The following is a 17,869-nucleotide window of genomic DNA, read 5'->3' on the forward strand; positions in this document are numbered from 1 at the left end:
GGGATTGGATGCCATGATCTTAGTTTTTTGAATGTTGAGCTTTAAGCCAACTCAGTCCCACATTTAACGTTCTGTCCCACAACTTCAGGAAGGAAATATTCTCAGTTCAGACTGAACTCTTTGTCAGGGAACCGCAACAAGACTTGTTAGCACTGCCTCCCCAAGTACAAACTGTCTCCCTAACAAGAGCAGTTCTGCTGTTCTCTGCCTGTTTAAATCCTATCCTTTGAGTGTAACTGTTACTATCTTTCCAGAGAGCAACTGGAAAATGAGTATGAAACTTTAGCACATGGTCATTGTGTTCATTATCATCAAATATAGATCAACAAATAAAATACAGGAGAGCCATGTGAGGTCAAATAATGACCACATGAGAAGGGCCAAGACTTGTAATCTACAACTGATGTTCCTGCACATCTGTGGAAATAGTCTTCATTGGCCATGGTGTTACATCCAGGATCTTCTATTACAAGTGCATAAAATTGCATCTCTAAGATATTCACTGCATAGTGTTCATCGTGGTGAGAAACTGGGAAAGCCTCAGTGGCCACCAATGTGGTGCTTACTAAATTAATTGCCATGAATCCATAAACTGATATGCTGAGCAAGTGTTAAGAGGGATGAAGTAATATGTATTGACATAAATAGATAAGCATGATATATGGTTGTGTAAAGAAAAACTTGAAGAACACTATACGTGGTATGATTTCATATATGTTGCTGAATACATTTTATATTCATAAAAGTCCTGAAAGGATGCTTACTAAACCACTAGCAATGGCAACATCTGTGGGGTAAGACTGCTGGCGTGGAGTGGGGAACTCCTGCACTTTTTCCTGTATTCCTGGACCTCTCACAAGAATCATTTATCACTTTTATGGCAAGAGTAATAACAGCTACTGTTGTGTAAGGATTCACTATGTGCCAAGATGCCGCTAAATTCATGTGATAATCCTCAAAAGGTGATGCCAGGAAGAAAGGCGTTTTGTCATCTTTATTCAAAGGATGAGAAACCTGAGGAACAGAGAAGTGAAGCAACTCACCCAGAGCTAGTAAATGTCAAAATCAGGATTTGAACCTAGAGAGTTTAGCTCCATATTGTGTGATCTTAATCACTAAATTATAATAAAATAAATAATTTTTAAAAACCTGTTCTTTTAGGATATAGTTCAACTTTCAATTCTGTGATGCGACCTCTGATCACCTCAGGCCATTCATTCATTCACTCATTCAACAACCCATGACCAAATACTTACAATGGTCAAAGGGTCTGTTTGGGATATTGCAGAATATGTAACTCAAATAAACCATAATTCCTGCTACTGAAGAGTTTACAGTCCAGCAGGGAAAGAGAAAGTGACTTCAGAAACTAGAATGGCAAGTGCTAAGAGACAGAGAAAAGATTCTTAAGAGCTCAGAGAAAAAGAGGATGCACTTCCAACCTGGAAGCAGAGACAAGCCTTGAAGGCAAGAAGGATGTCGAGAAAAAAAATTGTTCCCTTTGGCTGGAGTGAAGGGAGTAATAGTGAAAGCTGCGAGATGGGGAGAGAAAGGTCTTGACATCATGCTCAGGGGTGTGACTTTGGTTTAGAAAGAAATAAGACCCCATGAGAAAATCTGTAGTAGTTCAGTGATAGAATCAGAGAGCAAGTGAATGACAATAGCAAATATTTGTCAAGTCAGACAGACGCTAAATATTCACAGTAACTCATTGTGAAGTGAAGTGAAAGTCGCTTAGTCATGTCCAACTCTTTGTGACCCCATGGACTATTCGGTCCACGGCCAGAATACTGGAGTGGGTAGCACTTCCCTTCTCCAGGAGATCTTCCCAACCCAGAGATCGAACCCAGGTCTCCCACATTTCAGGCAGATTCTTTACCAGCTGAGCCACAAGGGAAGCCTCAGAATACTGGTATGGGTAGCCTATCCCTTCTCCAGAGGATCTTCCCAACTCAGGAATCGAACCGGGGTCTTCTGCATTGCAGGCAGATTCTTTACCAACTGAGCTATCAGGGAAGCCCCAGTAATTCATTAAATCCTCAGAATAACCCTAAGAGGAAATTACTGATACTTTCCCATTTTTAAAGAGAGCTGAAATAACTGACTAATTGAGTTGCACAACTGGGGTTTGAACCCAAGCAGTCTGGGTCCAAAGTTTGCACTTTTAACCACTTTATTATACTACATTTTGTTGGAGAAATCTCTCTTGTGCCAATGCTTGGGGGTAGCTTGGGGAGCAGAGAGCCTTAAGAGGCAGGAGAGATGGTTAGGACACCATCACAATTCTCCAGACCACCACCCCAAACTCACACAAAGTACGTATCTGATCATTTATCCTACTGTCAGAATGTCTTACATGTATTAGTGTTCTCAAGTGGACAAAAAGTCACCAAGAGCTTGTTTCTATAACCTATGTAACATTTAAACACACGTGCACACATATATCACGTAAAAGGGTTTGAATGAATAATTTCTAGTATTCTGTCATTCTCTGATTCTGTAGGAAGTAGATTGTGATGATAATTAGAGTAACACATTCCAATGCATGGCTCTTTACCATTTTACACTTTCCTCCAGAGCAGGATTCTATTCAATTTTGACCTTTAGAATGGACTCTTGAGGCAGATAGAGCAAGCACTTCTTTTTACAGAGGAAAAAATTGATCATGTGAGGTTAGGTGAACTGCCTAAAGCCGAGGAGCTCCCAAGCAATATAATCTGAACTGAAATTTTGTGGTTCTGCATGACAGCCGCTAAGTCGCTTTAGTCGTGTCCGACTCTGTGTGACCCCATAGACGGCAGCCCACCAGGCTCTGCCATCCCTGGGATTCTCCAGGCAAGAACACTGGAGTGGGTTGCCATTTCCTTCTCCAATGCATGAAAGTGAAAAGTGAAAGTGAAGTCGCTCAGTCGTGTCCAACTCTTAGCGACCCCATGGACTGCAGCCTACCAGGCTCTTCCATCCATGGGATTTTCCAGGCAAGAGTACTGGAGTGGGTGCCATTGCCTTCTCCGTGACAGAGCTCTCCTAAAAACACAACCTAACCTTCATAGTCAACTTTGCATCTGAGAAACTCAGTGTTTCAGAAACTGCACTCATCTTTTCTAAAGGGGTAGAGAGGTAGAACTGAACCTGCTTTTAAAGTGAACCAACCTTATCATAATTTATGGGTGCCTCGGAGCTGGAGTGATCAAGTGCTGGACTGAAGCCCCCAGTGGGGTGCTGCCACCACCCACCACATTGCTAAGGTTGACCCTTCCATTTTAAGGTCACATTAATTTTGCTACCCTGGCATTCATCCATAAATGCTTTGATGTGGATAGACTTGGGTATGAAGTCACTCTCTCTGACTCACTTCTACTTCAAAGAAACGAATTATAAATGAATCCACCTCAGGTATGTCAAAACACTGAAAATCATGGGCCGTTCCCTGCTAACTTTTGTAAGACACCTTCCTGGACATGATTACGCAGAGTAGTGTTTGTGGGAGTGTCCAGCACAGCACCAAGCACCTACCAGAGTCTGGATAACCAGTCGTTTCTGACACCGCTTGGGCCAGGCTCTGTTCTAGGCAGCACGCAAAGCAGGTGCGGCTTCTGTTCTCCAGGAGCCCGGCTGGGAAAGGCAGAAAATGAATAAGAAATAAACAAGAAGGTGTGTCAGGTCCCCGAAAGAGCTGTGGAGGAAGTGAAACAGGTGACGTGGTGGAAAGTGACGGTGAAACAACCTCAGATACTGTAGGCAGGGGAGATCTTGTGACAGGAAGTCTTCCTTTGAAGGGCCAGTCATCCAGCTGGCTGCAGGAATGTCCTTTGGGCAGAGCTCACATGGGCTGAGCCTGGGAGAGACGACAGAAGGTGATGCGGCTGGAGTGTGAACAGGGAGGAGAAGCGAGGACAGCATTCTAGAAAGGAGGCAGCAGCCAGACCACGGCAAGTCTTGGTAGGCCAGAGAGAGGAGTGTGTTTGTGTTCAAGTGGGATTGGAAGTGAATGGGGTGGTTAAGTATGACTTGAACTGACCTATGTTGGGAAAAGCTGACTCTAGCTGTTGGGCAGAGCATGGAGTGAGGAGGGAACTGTGCTTCTTAGCCCTGGCCGCTACAATAAAACGCCATAGATTGGGTGGCTTGAACAACAGACATTTGTTTCCCACAGTTCTGGACACTGGGAAGATCACGGTAACAGCAGACCTATTTCCTGGCTTATAAATGGCCATCTTTCCTCTGTGTCCTGACTTGACAGAAAGCTCTGGTCTCTCTTCCTCTTCTTATAAGGACACTAATCCCATCATGAGGACTCCCCTCTCATGACCTCATCTGAATCTAATAACCCCCCAAAGCACTGGGGGTTAGAGCTTCAACATATGGCTTTTGGGGAGACACAAAATTGCAGCTCATAACAGGGCAGGTGGAAATAGTGAGAGGAGTTGGAAGCAGAGATCCAGGTGAGAGATGGCTGGGCCTGGGCCAGGGTGGATGTAACTTGGTAGAGAGATGCAGGCAGATTCAAGGTGCCTTTGGAGTTGAAGCCCACAGCACAGGACCTGAATGAATGCTTCCACGCATATATATTTTTCCTGTTTCTCCCTTGCTATCTCCTTTATTTTTCGGCAAAAGATTATTTCCATAGTAATTCACATCTTTTTCTTTAAAGGCACAGATGATAATTACAACCTAAGCCAATTCAAATAAATTCAACAAAACTTTATCCCGAAGAGAATACACAACTTCTCACATTAGATGTTCTTTCTGTTCCTATCAGCTCATTTCAACAAAGGGTAGTGATTGGCAGTTATGAGCCAGGCACTATGGTTGTGGCAGTTCCGGTGAAAAAGAGGGACTTCCCTGGTTGTCCAGTGGTTAAGAATTCATCTTCCAATGCAGGGGATGCAGATTCAATCCCTTCAATGACCTCACAGTCCAAGAAAGGAGAAAGATGGGCAAGGAAACAAGGTGATGTAAAGAGACAAGTGAAACGCGGGTAAATGTAAGATGCAGGGCACGGACCCAATGCAGAGGGAGAGAGAGAGCAGGAGGAGAGAACTTCCCGGAGCAGGTGCCTGCTGGCCGAAGCATCGGGGAGGGACAGTTCCCTGGCGGACAAGGAGGCGTTGCAGGGCAGGTGGAACAGCATAGGCTAATACTCACAGGAGCAAAATAGCGAAGTTTGTCTGAGGAAGCACAGGCTGCTTAGAATTGCTGGAGCCAGTGTAACAACAGGGGGAGATGAGGCTGTCAACATAAGCCAGACCCAGATCGTAAAAGGCCTCATTTACTGTAATTAACAAGCTTGTACTACATTCTGTAAGTGATGGAGAGTCAGAGGAGTGCTTCCCAGGGGGTGACACCGTCGGATTTCATTCAACTCTATGCATTCGTCAGGTGTGTCCCTTGAAGACACACCCAGATGGGTGTGATGCATGAACATTATTTGAGAGTGTTTGTGAAGGTGTGTGAATGAGGGACTTTTAAAAACATGTGGCTCCAAGGAAATTATATAACTTGGAAAAGGCAGGGAAGGAAGAGAGGAAAAATTACGGCAGCTCAAGGAGAGCGCCTCGGCTCCCTTCCAGCCCCCGGGAAAAGTCCGACGCAGGAAAAGCAGCCCGTCTGTTTTGTCTGCAGGCGTCTGAGGCGAGCTCTGCTCCTCCACAGAACAGAGCGATTCATGCAGAAGGTCGGGAAGAGAGGTGCCCATTTTCCAGGGGCTGCGATGCCAATTCCCGTTGCAGTAAGAAGGTGACGGGAGCCTAGAGGACTGGCTATGCCAAGGTACACATTTGCAGTGGGCACACCATTAAGGCATCTAGTAAAAACTCCTAATTGTGCTCAGAGGGTTTTCATGGAGCTTGGCAGCTTGGACCGGCTTGGAATGTGTGCCTCCCAGGCCTGGCTGAGCGGAGCCTTGCAGCATCTTGGAGGGTCTCGAGAGGTGGCGTGAAAAGACAGCCCCAACGCAGGAAAACAAAACTCATTTGAATTACACTTTGATTTTCTTTTTTCCAGATGCCACATAAAACCTGGGGAAGGGGATGTCATAAACTGAAGTCAGGAGAGGATGGCATCGCTCTGTGACATTCCTGCTGTGCAGAATGAACTGGGAAGGTCAAGGTTTCAATGCAGAAACATCCCCCGAGGCTTCCAAATGTTGTTGTTGGCTTTCTGGCTTGTTTGTCGAATCTGTAGGGGGGCAGCCCTCCTCTTTCTAGCGGGCAAAGAGGCAAAATGGGACTCAGGGTATGGCCGGGAAATGAAATTGAAATAGTTCTATTATTTGGACTGAAAATGCTCAAACATTCTCTATTGTCAGCTGCTATGAAAATCTTATAAATCTGTACGGCCCAGCAGGGTAGCAGCCAGCTGCATCGTATTTGAAGTTAAATTTGAGCTAGCCACATGTCAAGTGCTTGGAAGCCATAAGAGGCTGACGGCTGCTTCGTTGGACAGTGCAGATGAAGGCCATTTCCATCGCAGCAGAAAGTTCTATTGGACGGTGCTCTTTTAGACACTAGCTTCTTGGTGCCCTGTGCTCAGATAACTCTGAGTGCTGCTTCATATAGTGTTGTGGTAAGAATAGCAATTACATTAAGAATAATGATGACGATGGGCTGGTTTTGCCAGGCAGTGGGCTAAAGCGTTCCATATGTGGCAGGTTAATTCAGAGAGAAGTTAATTTTTTCATCATTGCCTTCTTTCTCTCTCCCCATCCAAAAATCCAAGAAAGAAGTGACCAAGGAGAAGTTGGTGTTGAAGAACCCAGAATCAAAGTCAGCTGAATATAACATATCTCCTTCTCTTTGTTAGGAAAAAAGCTAAGCTCGTGGAGGAGATGGTGTTGGATGTCCTGGCCAGGGAGAGTAGTGAGCGGAGGAAGAAGCAGGAGAGGAGAACGGAGCAAGGCCCCCAGACTGAAAGGAGGCCAAAGGTCAGGAGGTCCTTTGGCAGTGGAAACCAAACCCCACTCCTTAGAACTGTGCTGCTGCTAAGGCTGAGAGGAATGGTCATCTGTCCTGGGAAGGCTGGACTCAGGCCCTAGGCTCCCAGCCCTTGCAAAGGTTTCTACACCCCAAACAGGACACAGAAGCCCTGGAATCACTGAACTTTTAAGGATCACCAGCTGGGCCAACACTAGTCCATGTGGTGAAGTGAAAGTCACTCAGTTGTGTCCGACTCTTTGCAACCCCATGAACTATACAGTCCATGGAATTCTCCAGGCCAGAATAGTGGAGAGGTTTGCTGTTCCCTTCTCCAGGGGATCTTCCCAACCCAGGGATTGAATCCAGCTCTCCTGCATTGCAGGCACATTCTCTGCCAGCTGAGCCACAAGGGAAGCCCAAGAATACTGGAGTGGGTAGCCTATCCCTTCTCCAGCGGATCTTCCCGACCCAGGAATTGAACGGGGCTCTCCTGCATGGCAGGCGGATTCTTTACCAACTGAGCTATCAGGAAAGCTTTATGTGCCTCTGTGCTAATTAGAAAAAGGCAATCTTCTTCTTCATATAAAATAAAGTTAGTATTTTACTGATATGGACTGAATTGTGACCATCCCCTCCCCACACCAAATTTGTATGTTGAAGCCATAAACCCTAGTACTTCAGAAAGTGACTGTATTTGGAGATGGGTATCTAAAGAGATGATTAAGTTCAAATGAGGCCTCAGGGTGGGACCTAATCCAATCTGACCAATGTCCTTAGAGGAAGAGGAAATTTGGACATACTGAGAGACCACAGAAGCCCGCATGCACAAAAAGACCACAAGAGGCCACATGCGCAGAGAGATCACGGCAGGAAGCAACAACGGGATGGCCATTTGCAAGCCAGAGGGAGAGAGACCACAGAGACAACCAGTCCTGCCAGCACTTTGATCTTGGACTTCCAGCCTCCAGAATTGTGAGAACATAAATTCCTCTTGTTTAAGCCACCCAGCCTGGGCCACTTTGTTATGGCCCCAGGAGATGAATACAGTTCTCATGCTGTCTGACCAACTCTCCCTGGTTAGTCTTCGTGGAGCCTGTGCTGGGCAGGGGTCCTGACAGCGAGCTCACTCCTGTTCACACACACGCTGGACGTGTGGACAGGTGCAGAGAGCCCGTCGGGTGCAGAGGGAGGGGCGCACAGAGGCAGGGTCTCTGAGCTGTGGTCGGGAGGAAGCAGCAGCTGCCGGCACGAGGGCGGGCAGTGAGCGTGTGTGTTTGTCATCTACAGGTGTGTGCAGAGCGGAGCGGACCTTGCTGTTCCAAGACTCAGGCACAGGTCTGGACTCTGCACACCCACCCTCACAGTCCCACAGACCTGAGTATAGATCTCTGCTGTGAACAGCGCCCCTTTAGAGGGGATGCTGACCTGCATGACCCTAGGAGAGAAATGCCATGGCATTTCCCGCCAACCCAGTGGAATGGGAGATTGGAGGCAGATTTAATTCTTTTCAACGAAAATACATTATGTGACCCTTCTTGCACATATGTTTGTGAAATAAGATTCCTGTGTCATGTTTGAGGCTGAAGCAGAAGCTGTCTGCCAGAAGCCTGGCAGGCAAAGAGCCTAGGGAATAAGTACCCCAAGCCTACTCTTCCATCCTCTGCCCTTCGCTGTGAGAGCTGGTGTAGCTGAGCCCAACCAGAGGCGCAGAGCAGGATAAGAAGGGTGAAGAGTGAAACTAGGCCAAACAGGGAAGTTCAGCCTACCTTTCAGGTGTGTGTCAGTTTATCTAGGCTGCCAGAGATCGGCCAGAGGTCAGGTGAGTAGCTCAGTTGTGTTCAACTCTGCGACTCCATGAACTGCATCATGCCAGGCTTCCCTGTTCATCACCAACTCCCAGAGCTTATCAAACTCATGTCCATCAAGTTGGTGATGCCATCCAACCATCTCATCCTCGCCAGAGGTAGGCCCCATTATTATTCACATTTTATAAATACAGAAGCTTAGGCTTGGGGAGGTGTTTAAATGATTTGTCCCTTGAGATTCTAGAATGTAAGCTCCACAAAAGCAGTGACCTTGCTTGTCTTGTATCCCATTATATCCCCAGGGCCTAGAAATGTGCCTGGAACATAGTAGGTGCTCACTGTGTGTTTGTTGAATGGCTAAAAGAGTGAACTCCTCTAAGACTCCACAAGTACCACACGGGAGTGCAGGATTTAAACCTAGACTCTCTGAGGGCAAAGCTCACAGATCTAAGGAGCACATCAGTGTTCCTAAACCAAGGTCTGTAGGTCCCTATGGGTCTAAGAGTTTGCCATGATGATTCTAAAATTTTGTGATTTAGGGACTTCCCTGGTGGTCCATGCTCCCATCTCAGGGGGCATGGGTTTGATTCCCGGTCAGGGAACTAGATTGCACATGCCATAACTAAGAGTTCACATGCTGCAAATAAGACCTGGTGCAGCCAAATAAATATTTAAAACATTTTTAAGAATAAATAAAAAAAATTTAAAATTGTAATTTTTGTGTACTAATGTCAAATATAGTCTTAAAAATTTAATATGAACATGTTCCGGATCACCAATCCCGTAAACAGGGACTATTTTCCCAAGTCTGTGTTGTGTTTGTTGTCGTATTGGCAGAAAGCAGTAACACTGTAATTATCTTGGGTTAATGACAAAGGAGCATGAATGGACCTAATTCCTGAGCGATACCTTGGAAACCAACTGACATCAAGGAGCACTGTACAAGCAAGAAAAGTGGGGGTGGGGTCCACACAAATGAACTGGCACCCGAAGTCAGAGCCAGGGTCTCCTCATGTTCAATAATTTATGCTAGTGCAAACACCACCTCTCACGCTAATATTATTATTCTGAATTATACTGATTGTGTACGTTTGGGCTCCTATAATCTGTTTGGTTTTACAATTGCATAGGAGGTTAGATATAATTTTATGCTTTTATAGTTTGGGATAAAACACAACTGAAATCAACCTATAATGGTTTTTTAACTTTAAAATATGCCCAGGCATTAGTCAAGTATAGGAAATGCTTGTACTATATATATATGTTACAAACTATAGAATGAATGGCTTACAGCAGGAACCCAACAGAGGCAACACAGACATAAGTACAGATGTGTCTGAGAAGAAAAGGAAGCTCTTGATTTTCCTCTTCAAAAGCTGGAAATAGCTATTACTTTTTTGGGCACCTATTAGTCACTGTACTGAGGTTTTACATGTGCTAGGTACAGAATCTTGTCCCTCCAGAATCCTATGTTAAACCCCTAATCACAATGTGATGCTGTTTGGAGATGAGGCCTTTGGGAGGTAATAGGTTTAGATGAGGTGCTGACGGTGGGGTCCTTATAGGATTGAAAAGTGAAAGTCGCTCAGTCATGTCCAACTCTGCCACTCCATGCACTGTATAGTATAGACTATATGGACTGATGTATAGAATTCTCCAGGCCAGAATCCTGGGGTGGGGTGGGTTGCCTTTCCCTTCTCCAGGGGATCTTCCCAACCCAGGGATCAAACCCAGGTCTCCCGCATTGCAGGCAGATTCTTCACCAACTGAGCCACAAGGGAAGCCCCTGTTATGGGATTAGTAACCTTATAAGAAGACACACCAGAGAGCAGGCTCCCCCTCTCTCTTAGCCAAGTGATGACACAGCACGAAGGCAGCTGTCCACAAGCCAAGACAAGGAACCTGATCAAGAGCTGAATCTGCCAGAGACTTCCCTGATGGTCCACTGGTTAAAAGTTCAGCTTGCAACGCAGGGGAAGAGGGTTTGATCCCTGGTCGGAGAACTAGGGTCTCACATGCCTCGGAGCAACTAAGCCTGTGTGCCCCAACTACTGAAGCCTGCATGCTCTGAAGCCCACGAGACACAATTAGAGAGAGCCGGCATGCTGCAACTCCTGAAGCCAGCAAGGCACAATGAATATCCCTTGTGCCACAACTAAGACCCAGTGCACCAAAGTAAGTTAAAAAAAAAAAAGTACTTTGATCTTGGAATTCCCAGACTCCAAAGATGTGAGGAATAAATGTCTGTTGGTTAAACCATTCTGTGAGTATTTTGCTATAACAGCCAGAAGTAATATAACATGGGCTATCTCAAATCCTCCTAACAATTTTGCAATGTAATTACTTTCCCATTTCACAGATGAGAAATCAGAGGCTCAGGGAGTGTGTAATTTGTCCAAGCCTTACAACTATGAAAAGGAAAATAAGGATTAATTTATAAAATTTTGTGAATAAAGATTAATAGATTTTTAAAGATTCTCTACCTTCTAAGTCTTTTTTAATATGTGACAAACATTTTTCCTACCATTTACAGTGAATGTCATACTGTTAATACTTTTAGAAACACTTCCTAGTTCCATGTGATACTTTCTAAAAAGTTTTTTAACTTTATACTGCTCTGTAGACCATTTATTGCTTTTTTTTTCTTTTATTTATTTTTTTTTCATTTATTGCTAACACGGATGTCAACTAGGTTAAAACTGACTTCTCCGCTCTAATTACTTTAAATTTTGAGCATCTTTGAACTTAACTTCTCTTCCCACTTGAAAGCATTCCATGTGAGCAGGAAACTGCTATATGTCTTCTATACTCAAACGGCTGAATCTTAGATGAAAGAGCTGGGGCTGTTCTCCCTACTCTAACCCTCTGTAGTGAGTCTCCACATCACCAGCAGCATCCAAGCTGATCAACAGCATTAAAGGTCAACCTCACAGACAGAAGGCATTAATGAATGACACCATCTTGGTGGCTCAGACGGTAAAGAATCTGCCTGCAGTGCAGGAGACCTGGATTCGATCCCTGGGTTGGGAAGATCCCCTGGAGAAGAGAATGGCAACCAATTCTGGTATTCTTGCCTGAAGAATTCTATGGACAGAGGAGCCTGACAGATTACTGTCCATGGGGTCACAAAGAGTCGGATATGACTAAGCAACTAACAGTTTCATTTCACTTTCACCATCCCTGATAGGTGATTATCGTCAATGTAAAGATGAGAAATCTGAATCTCAAAAGGTTAAATGCTTTGTTGAGGTGTTGAACCTAAATCACTTCAGTTGTGTCTGACTCTGTGCAACGCTATGGAGCCCACCAAACTCCTCTGTCCGGGATTCTCCAGGCAAGAATACTGGAGTGGGTTGCCATGCCCTCCTCCAGGGGATCTTCCCGACACAGGGATCGAACATCTCTTAAGTCTCTTGCATTGGCAGGATCTTTGCCACTAGTGCCTCCTGACTCTAAATCTACTGCTCATTTTTGCTATCCTATTTGTTCCCCTAGTTTGAGGAATGTGGACCTCTCAGAGGCCATGGCATGCTTGCAAAAGAATATACCAGCACCTGTTATAACCACTAACAATGCAAACTCTGTGACAGCAAACTGTTTCCAAGAGGTTAAGAGCTGGAGCTCTGGACCCAGACCATTGGATTCAAATCCCAGTTTCTCTATTAGCTAGATGCGTGACTTAGTGTAAGTGCCTTAATCTCTCTCTGCCCTAGTTTACTCATCTTAAAACTTCTATATCAATATGTAATATTTATAATAACATGGATAGCATCTACACCATAGTGTTTTGGGAATAAATTAATGAATACACATAATACCTGTCATATAATGCTTAAAACAATGAGTACACAGAAAGTACTTAATAAATACAAATTATAATTATTATTATTTACCACTGAATTATTCAGCATCTAGATTAGTGCCTGACACCTAGTACACCCTTCAATTACTTGTTGGATGAATTAAGTAAATAAGTATTGTAACAGAAGATTCCAAAGATAATATTGTGAGGTGGGAACTCTTAAAACATTTTTACTTTAAAAAGTAAAAATATATCTCCATGTGACAGGGACATCGCACCTTGAATTTACAACATTTCTAGATGCTTCCAAAGATTTAGAAAAATTGATTTTTAATCACTTTGGCTTTTAAATATAATTTCACATCAGTGGTTAGCACAATTGGATGGCGTACAATAGACAGTCACTACACACTTGTTACTGATGATAAATACAATATTTTGGGCAAGAACAGAGGAGAGGAGAGGATCACAGTTTCTAGCAAATAATTTTTGCAAAGACTTGGTGACAAGACCTCGGAGGGCTGGTCTTCACATGACTGATACTGCTTAAAGGTTTCTTGTTGAGCATCAGTCCTTGTATGAGTAGAGGTAAGCTTTATTCCGAGAACGGAATTCCAGAGACTTTTTCCTCCTTTCCTAGACCCAGGACTTCTGCTTTTCTGCAGTAATTTGAAAATCAGGAGAGTGAAAGTCGAGGTGGTTCTCCCCAGGCGAGTGGTACGAGGCTGGGCGTGCAGGATGTCTGACAGCACTGTGCGTCCATCTGCCCAGAAAGCTCTTAGCTTGCAGCTTTTGTGATTCAGAGGAGATGAGAACTGTGGGCAGCCCCACAGGGCCCAGCAGCAGGCTGAGAGCATGCAAGCAACTTTTCTAACCTCAAGACTTACTTGCTCAGGAAGGTTTTGTTCTAGGGAATGCTATTTCTCTCTTTACAGTCAACCCCACATCTCTTCTTATTAGACACCTTTGACTTTCATGAATTATTTAGAAAATAACATTCTCAGAGTCATCAGAAGTTGTTCTTTCTAGGATGGATTTTACTCTCTCTCTCTCCCCCACCGGGAATTTTCCCTGAGACAGGTTTGCAAAAGAAAAAAAAAAAAAAACCTCTTAGAGCCTTTTCAACACATGGACGACTGTTCACAAGGCACAGTTGTTTGTCTTCAACTTGGAATTCATCTCCATTGAGCCAGGAACAAAATCAAGGCGACAGAGGCTTTAAAATTCCGACAGGAAGTTCTGCCCTTTTGACCTGGGAAACCAAGAGGAAGGTGAGGAGGAAGACGATAAAGAAGAATCCCAGGGGCGTCTGATATCTGTGCCTCATATATACCTTCCATGTTTTGCCAACAAAAATTCTTAAGGAAGAGGAGTTCTTTTTAAAGACTGCTGATGAACACCCTGTGATCCAGAAGACACCCCCCTAGGTCTGATCCAGGCAGGCTTCTCATCATAAAATCCTTTTTTGCAGACACAACTAAGGCAAGTAGTTGGAGGAGAGAGAGAGGGTGGGGGAAGCAACTTTGAAAGTTGCATCCTGCACCTTCCAAAGGAGATGTCCTTTCCACACTCACATCCTTTACTTCCTACCTATTTTCTCCCCCTTCCACCCACATGTTCACACCTTTCCCCTTCCTTCCGGTATGGCTGCTCCTGCCCCTGGCCTATTTCTGGCTCACTCCTGCAATTCTTGTTGCTTCCTTCCTCTTTCCTCTGCTCTCCCTCAGCCATCACTCCCAAATCATTTCTCTTTTTAAACCCACATTTGTCCCACTTCTTTCATTTCTACCATTTATTCTTAGGATTTGCTACCAAAGCACCTTCTCCCCATGGGTACTACCAGTGGTTACTTTACAAAACTGTGGTTTAGCCAATGCTGAGGGTCATACTTCTAGGTAAATGCTTCTAACTAAGCTAAAACTAAATTCATCATGACCACCCCAAATTCCTCTCGCTCCCACTTACAACTTCTCTGGCCTTCTTTTTCCTCATCTGCCTGGATCCACCCAGACTAGATCCCTCCCTCTCTTCTTCCCCCCAAGGCCTATTGATATCACTGTAAGGTCTTGCCAATGTTTTTTCTCTCTGTTCCCACTGCCTTAGCTCAAGACTTCACCTGAACTGTTTTCATCCTTCCTAATCCTGCACTAGTACCTTCCTCTCGTTTCTCATCAGACCTGATTCTCTAAAACCCAGATCTGATTTCACCATTTCCCTTACTTAAAAGTGTTCTGTCTCCCTGTTCCTAAGGGCAAGTCGGCCCCACACCATCAGGCTCCAACTTACTCTTCAAGCCGCATCTCCCATCATAGGTCCTCCATCACCATGCACTGAATACAAAATTCTTTGTGTTAAGATGTTTTGTTCCATGATCGAAGCAGCTGTGGTTCATACTCAGGGCTCCAGACTGAAAGTACACTTACTTCTGACCCAGGTAAATGCTGAGGCATGGTTGCCCTGAGTGATCAATCTGGGTCCTAGCCTAGGTTTCCTCATGAATACCGTGAGGTCGAGATGGCTTCAAAACTACCCTCAGTATTAAAGATGATGGGTAAGATCCACAGACTCTTCCAGCCAGACTTCATGGGCTGTGGTACTTTACTGAGTTATCCAGGTACTAACTCTCAGTGCTGTCCACTTGAAGCCATCACCTCATTCAGGGATAAGATCAGACCCTGGAAGAACTGACTCATACTGCCCAGACTTAGACAAGTCAGATTTGTCCCAGAAAGCTTCTTTATGAATATGCAGTAGCAAGAAGACCTCCATCTCCTCTCCAGAACACCTTTTCCCTACATTATGGTTTATGTATTATGTATATGGTATATGGTATAATGGTATATGTATATTAATATACTCCTAGATTTTTTTTCTTAATAAGTTTAGTTATCAAAAGATGATTTGGGTATATGTTTTCAGAGAAAGAAGGGCTTGTGATCCATAGGCTGATGTTTCCTGTCTATGATAGTGCTAAGTCACTTCAGTCATGTTCGAGTCTTTGCGACCCCTTGGACTGTAGCCAGCCAGGCTCCTCTGTCCACGGGATTGTCCAGGCAAGAATACTAGACTGGGTTGCCATGCCCTCCTCCAGGGGATCTTCCAGACCCAGGGATAGAACTTGCATCTTTTATGTCTCCTGCATTGGCAGGCAGGTTCTTTATCAGTAGCACCACCTGTGATAGGGTCTCATGAATTCCCTTTGTTCCATGTGTCTGTTAGCAATGTTCAACAGCAAGCAATTGAAACTGACCCTGGTTACACAGAGCAAGAAAGAAGGACTATTTGGAGGATCATGGGCAGCTCATGGAGGTTTTCCCTGATGATCCTATCTGAAGTGGCCTCTTCTGTTGATCTCTAATACACCAAAACACTTTCTCTTTCACAGGACTTATCTAGTGGGTAATGATCTTCTTTACTACTCTGTCATCAGTCTTCCTTATGAGACTGTTCATTCCATGACAGCCGGGACACTGTCATTCTTGTTTGCACTCCAGACTCTAGGACAGTGCCCAGCACACACAGTATGCTCACCGATATTTGTGGGATCAATCAATGAGTAGAGGGCTTCCCTGGTGGTCAAGCTGTTAAGAATCTGCCTTGCAATGCAGGCCACACAGGTTCAATCCCTGACCCAGGAAGATCCAATTTGCCACGGGGCAACTAAACCCATGTGCCCCAAATACTGAGTCCGAGCACCTTGAGCCCATGCTCTGCAACGAGAGAAGCCATCACAACAGGAAGCCTCCGCACTGCAACTAGAGAAAGCCCACACACAGCAGCGAAGATCCAGTGTAGCAACCCCCTCCAAAAAAATCAAAGAGTAGAAAGGAGGAGATGAAAGATTAAGCCCTGGGAATGGATGACAGGAGACAGGGCTGACCAGTAGCAGGAACTTCTGAAGCCTCTTTGTAGGCATTGCCATAGGATGACTTAATTCCAACTCTATCTGTCCCTCCATGTTTCTGCTCCAGGGTCACATGCCCAGGATGGAGGATTCAACCCGTTCAAACAAAGATCACAGGCTCACTGGAGGGGCTGTGATGTTGGAGTCCTGGGGCCGTGATCCCCCACGACATGGATAGCCAGTAGACGTCCAACGCAGAGTGATCACTCTTCTTAAGAGACTTGTCAGTTGGATATAACAATTCTATTTCCTAGAGATACCTATATAGAAGCTTGTTTGCCTGCTGTCACTTTGCTTGTCTCCGTGGATTCCAGCCAAGTGGGTCTCATCCACTCAAAATTCTCACCTGCTTGTTACATGTAGACACACTCACTCTGCAGACCAGATCTATATACTCTCTGCCTGGCATAACCCAGCACATCTTTTTGTACATTTGTTTCTTATTTTCTAGCTCATGAATAAAACATACAGCTACTTTACATTTGAGAAATGTGTGTGCTTTCACTTAACCCAAATTCTTTATTTTCTGTAAGCCCACATTTGGATTACTTTGTTGTGGCTAATACTGTTGTCTACCCAACAGCCATTCAGGGCTGCAATTCACTCAGCCCAAGGGATGAATCACAGCTGAAGCCTCTTACTCCCTTGCCTGTGATCGGACTGTAGATGACATGTCACCCAAATCTGAGCTATGAAAAATAACGCAAAGTTTACTGGGAGCTTCAGGAAAGATTTTCCTCCCTGATGAGTCACATGAAGAAAAAGGCTTGTCGTATTTTCTCTTTCTTCCTTCCTTACTTCTTGATGGGAATGCTGTCATAAAGGGATATGATAGTTGGAGCAATGGCAGCCATCTTACAAATATGAGGTGATAAATGTAAGGGCATCTTGCAGAAGATGGTTGAGTACGACAATGCCCGGTTCCTTGATTGATTTCATTCTTGAAACACAGAAATCAACCCTGGATTTCTTAAGTAAATAATAGACATACACATGGCTTTAACTGTTGTTGGGCTTTTTATACAAACTGCAGTCAAAAGCATTCCTACCTGTAGACCTATGACGAACAACTTCTTGATCTTAACTTTTACTCCTTGGATTTGCCGTGTTAGAGATGCTTCTATTTCTTAATAAGTAATAGAGTTTCTACTGAGCATTGATGTGAAAGTATGTCTAAGAAAAAACCTAAAAATGCACTGTGTTCTGTTATAAACCTTCTTCACTATATATGTCTACTTCTTATAAGATGAACAATATGAGTATTTACTTAAAAATACTGTGGCTATTCATATAGATAGCTCATATACAAATATATGTTATCTAATTTTTGTTCAATTTCACATTACAAATTAATAGACAGCAATCTGATATGATTTTAGGATTTCTATACAGAAGGGACTTAAAAGTGACAATTAAATGGGAAGTAGGGATGAGGTCTTGA

The 17,869-nt window shown here is 44.3% G+C and overlaps 2 long non-coding RNA genes across 3 annotated transcripts in view; one reads left to right on the forward strand and one right to left on the reverse strand.

Annotated features, from left to right (window-relative positions):
- The first annotated feature begins 3,952 nt into the window (after positions 1-3,952).
- On the forward strand, positions 3,953-16,907 carry LOC139030651 (uncharacterized). Of its 2 annotated transcripts, none has more exons than XR_011483071.1 (3): positions 3,953-5,772; positions 6,007-10,897; positions 16,496-16,907. It is a non-coding gene; the product is annotated as an uncharacterized lncRNA (long non-coding RNA). The 2 variants fall into 2 exon arrangements; XR_011483072.1 differs by lacking the exon at positions 16,496-16,907 and having other exon boundaries at positions 6,007-8,880; positions 10,473-11,195.
- Positions 12,727-17,869, reverse strand: part of LOC139030652 (uncharacterized) — a 28,724-nt gene continuing 23,581 nt past the window's right edge. The window contains exon 3 of the long non-coding RNA XR_011483073.1: positions 12,727-13,776. This is a non-coding gene — a long non-coding RNA (uncharacterized lncRNA). The remainder of the gene's footprint in view (positions 13,777-17,869) is intronic.

The sequence above is a fragment of the Odocoileus virginianus genome, chromosome 23, assembly GCF_023699985.2.
Source record: "Odocoileus virginianus isolate 20LAN1187 ecotype Illinois chromosome 23, Ovbor_1.2, whole genome shotgun sequence".
Lineage (NCBI taxonomy): Eukaryota > Metazoa > Chordata > Mammalia > Artiodactyla > Cervidae > Odocoileus > Odocoileus virginianus.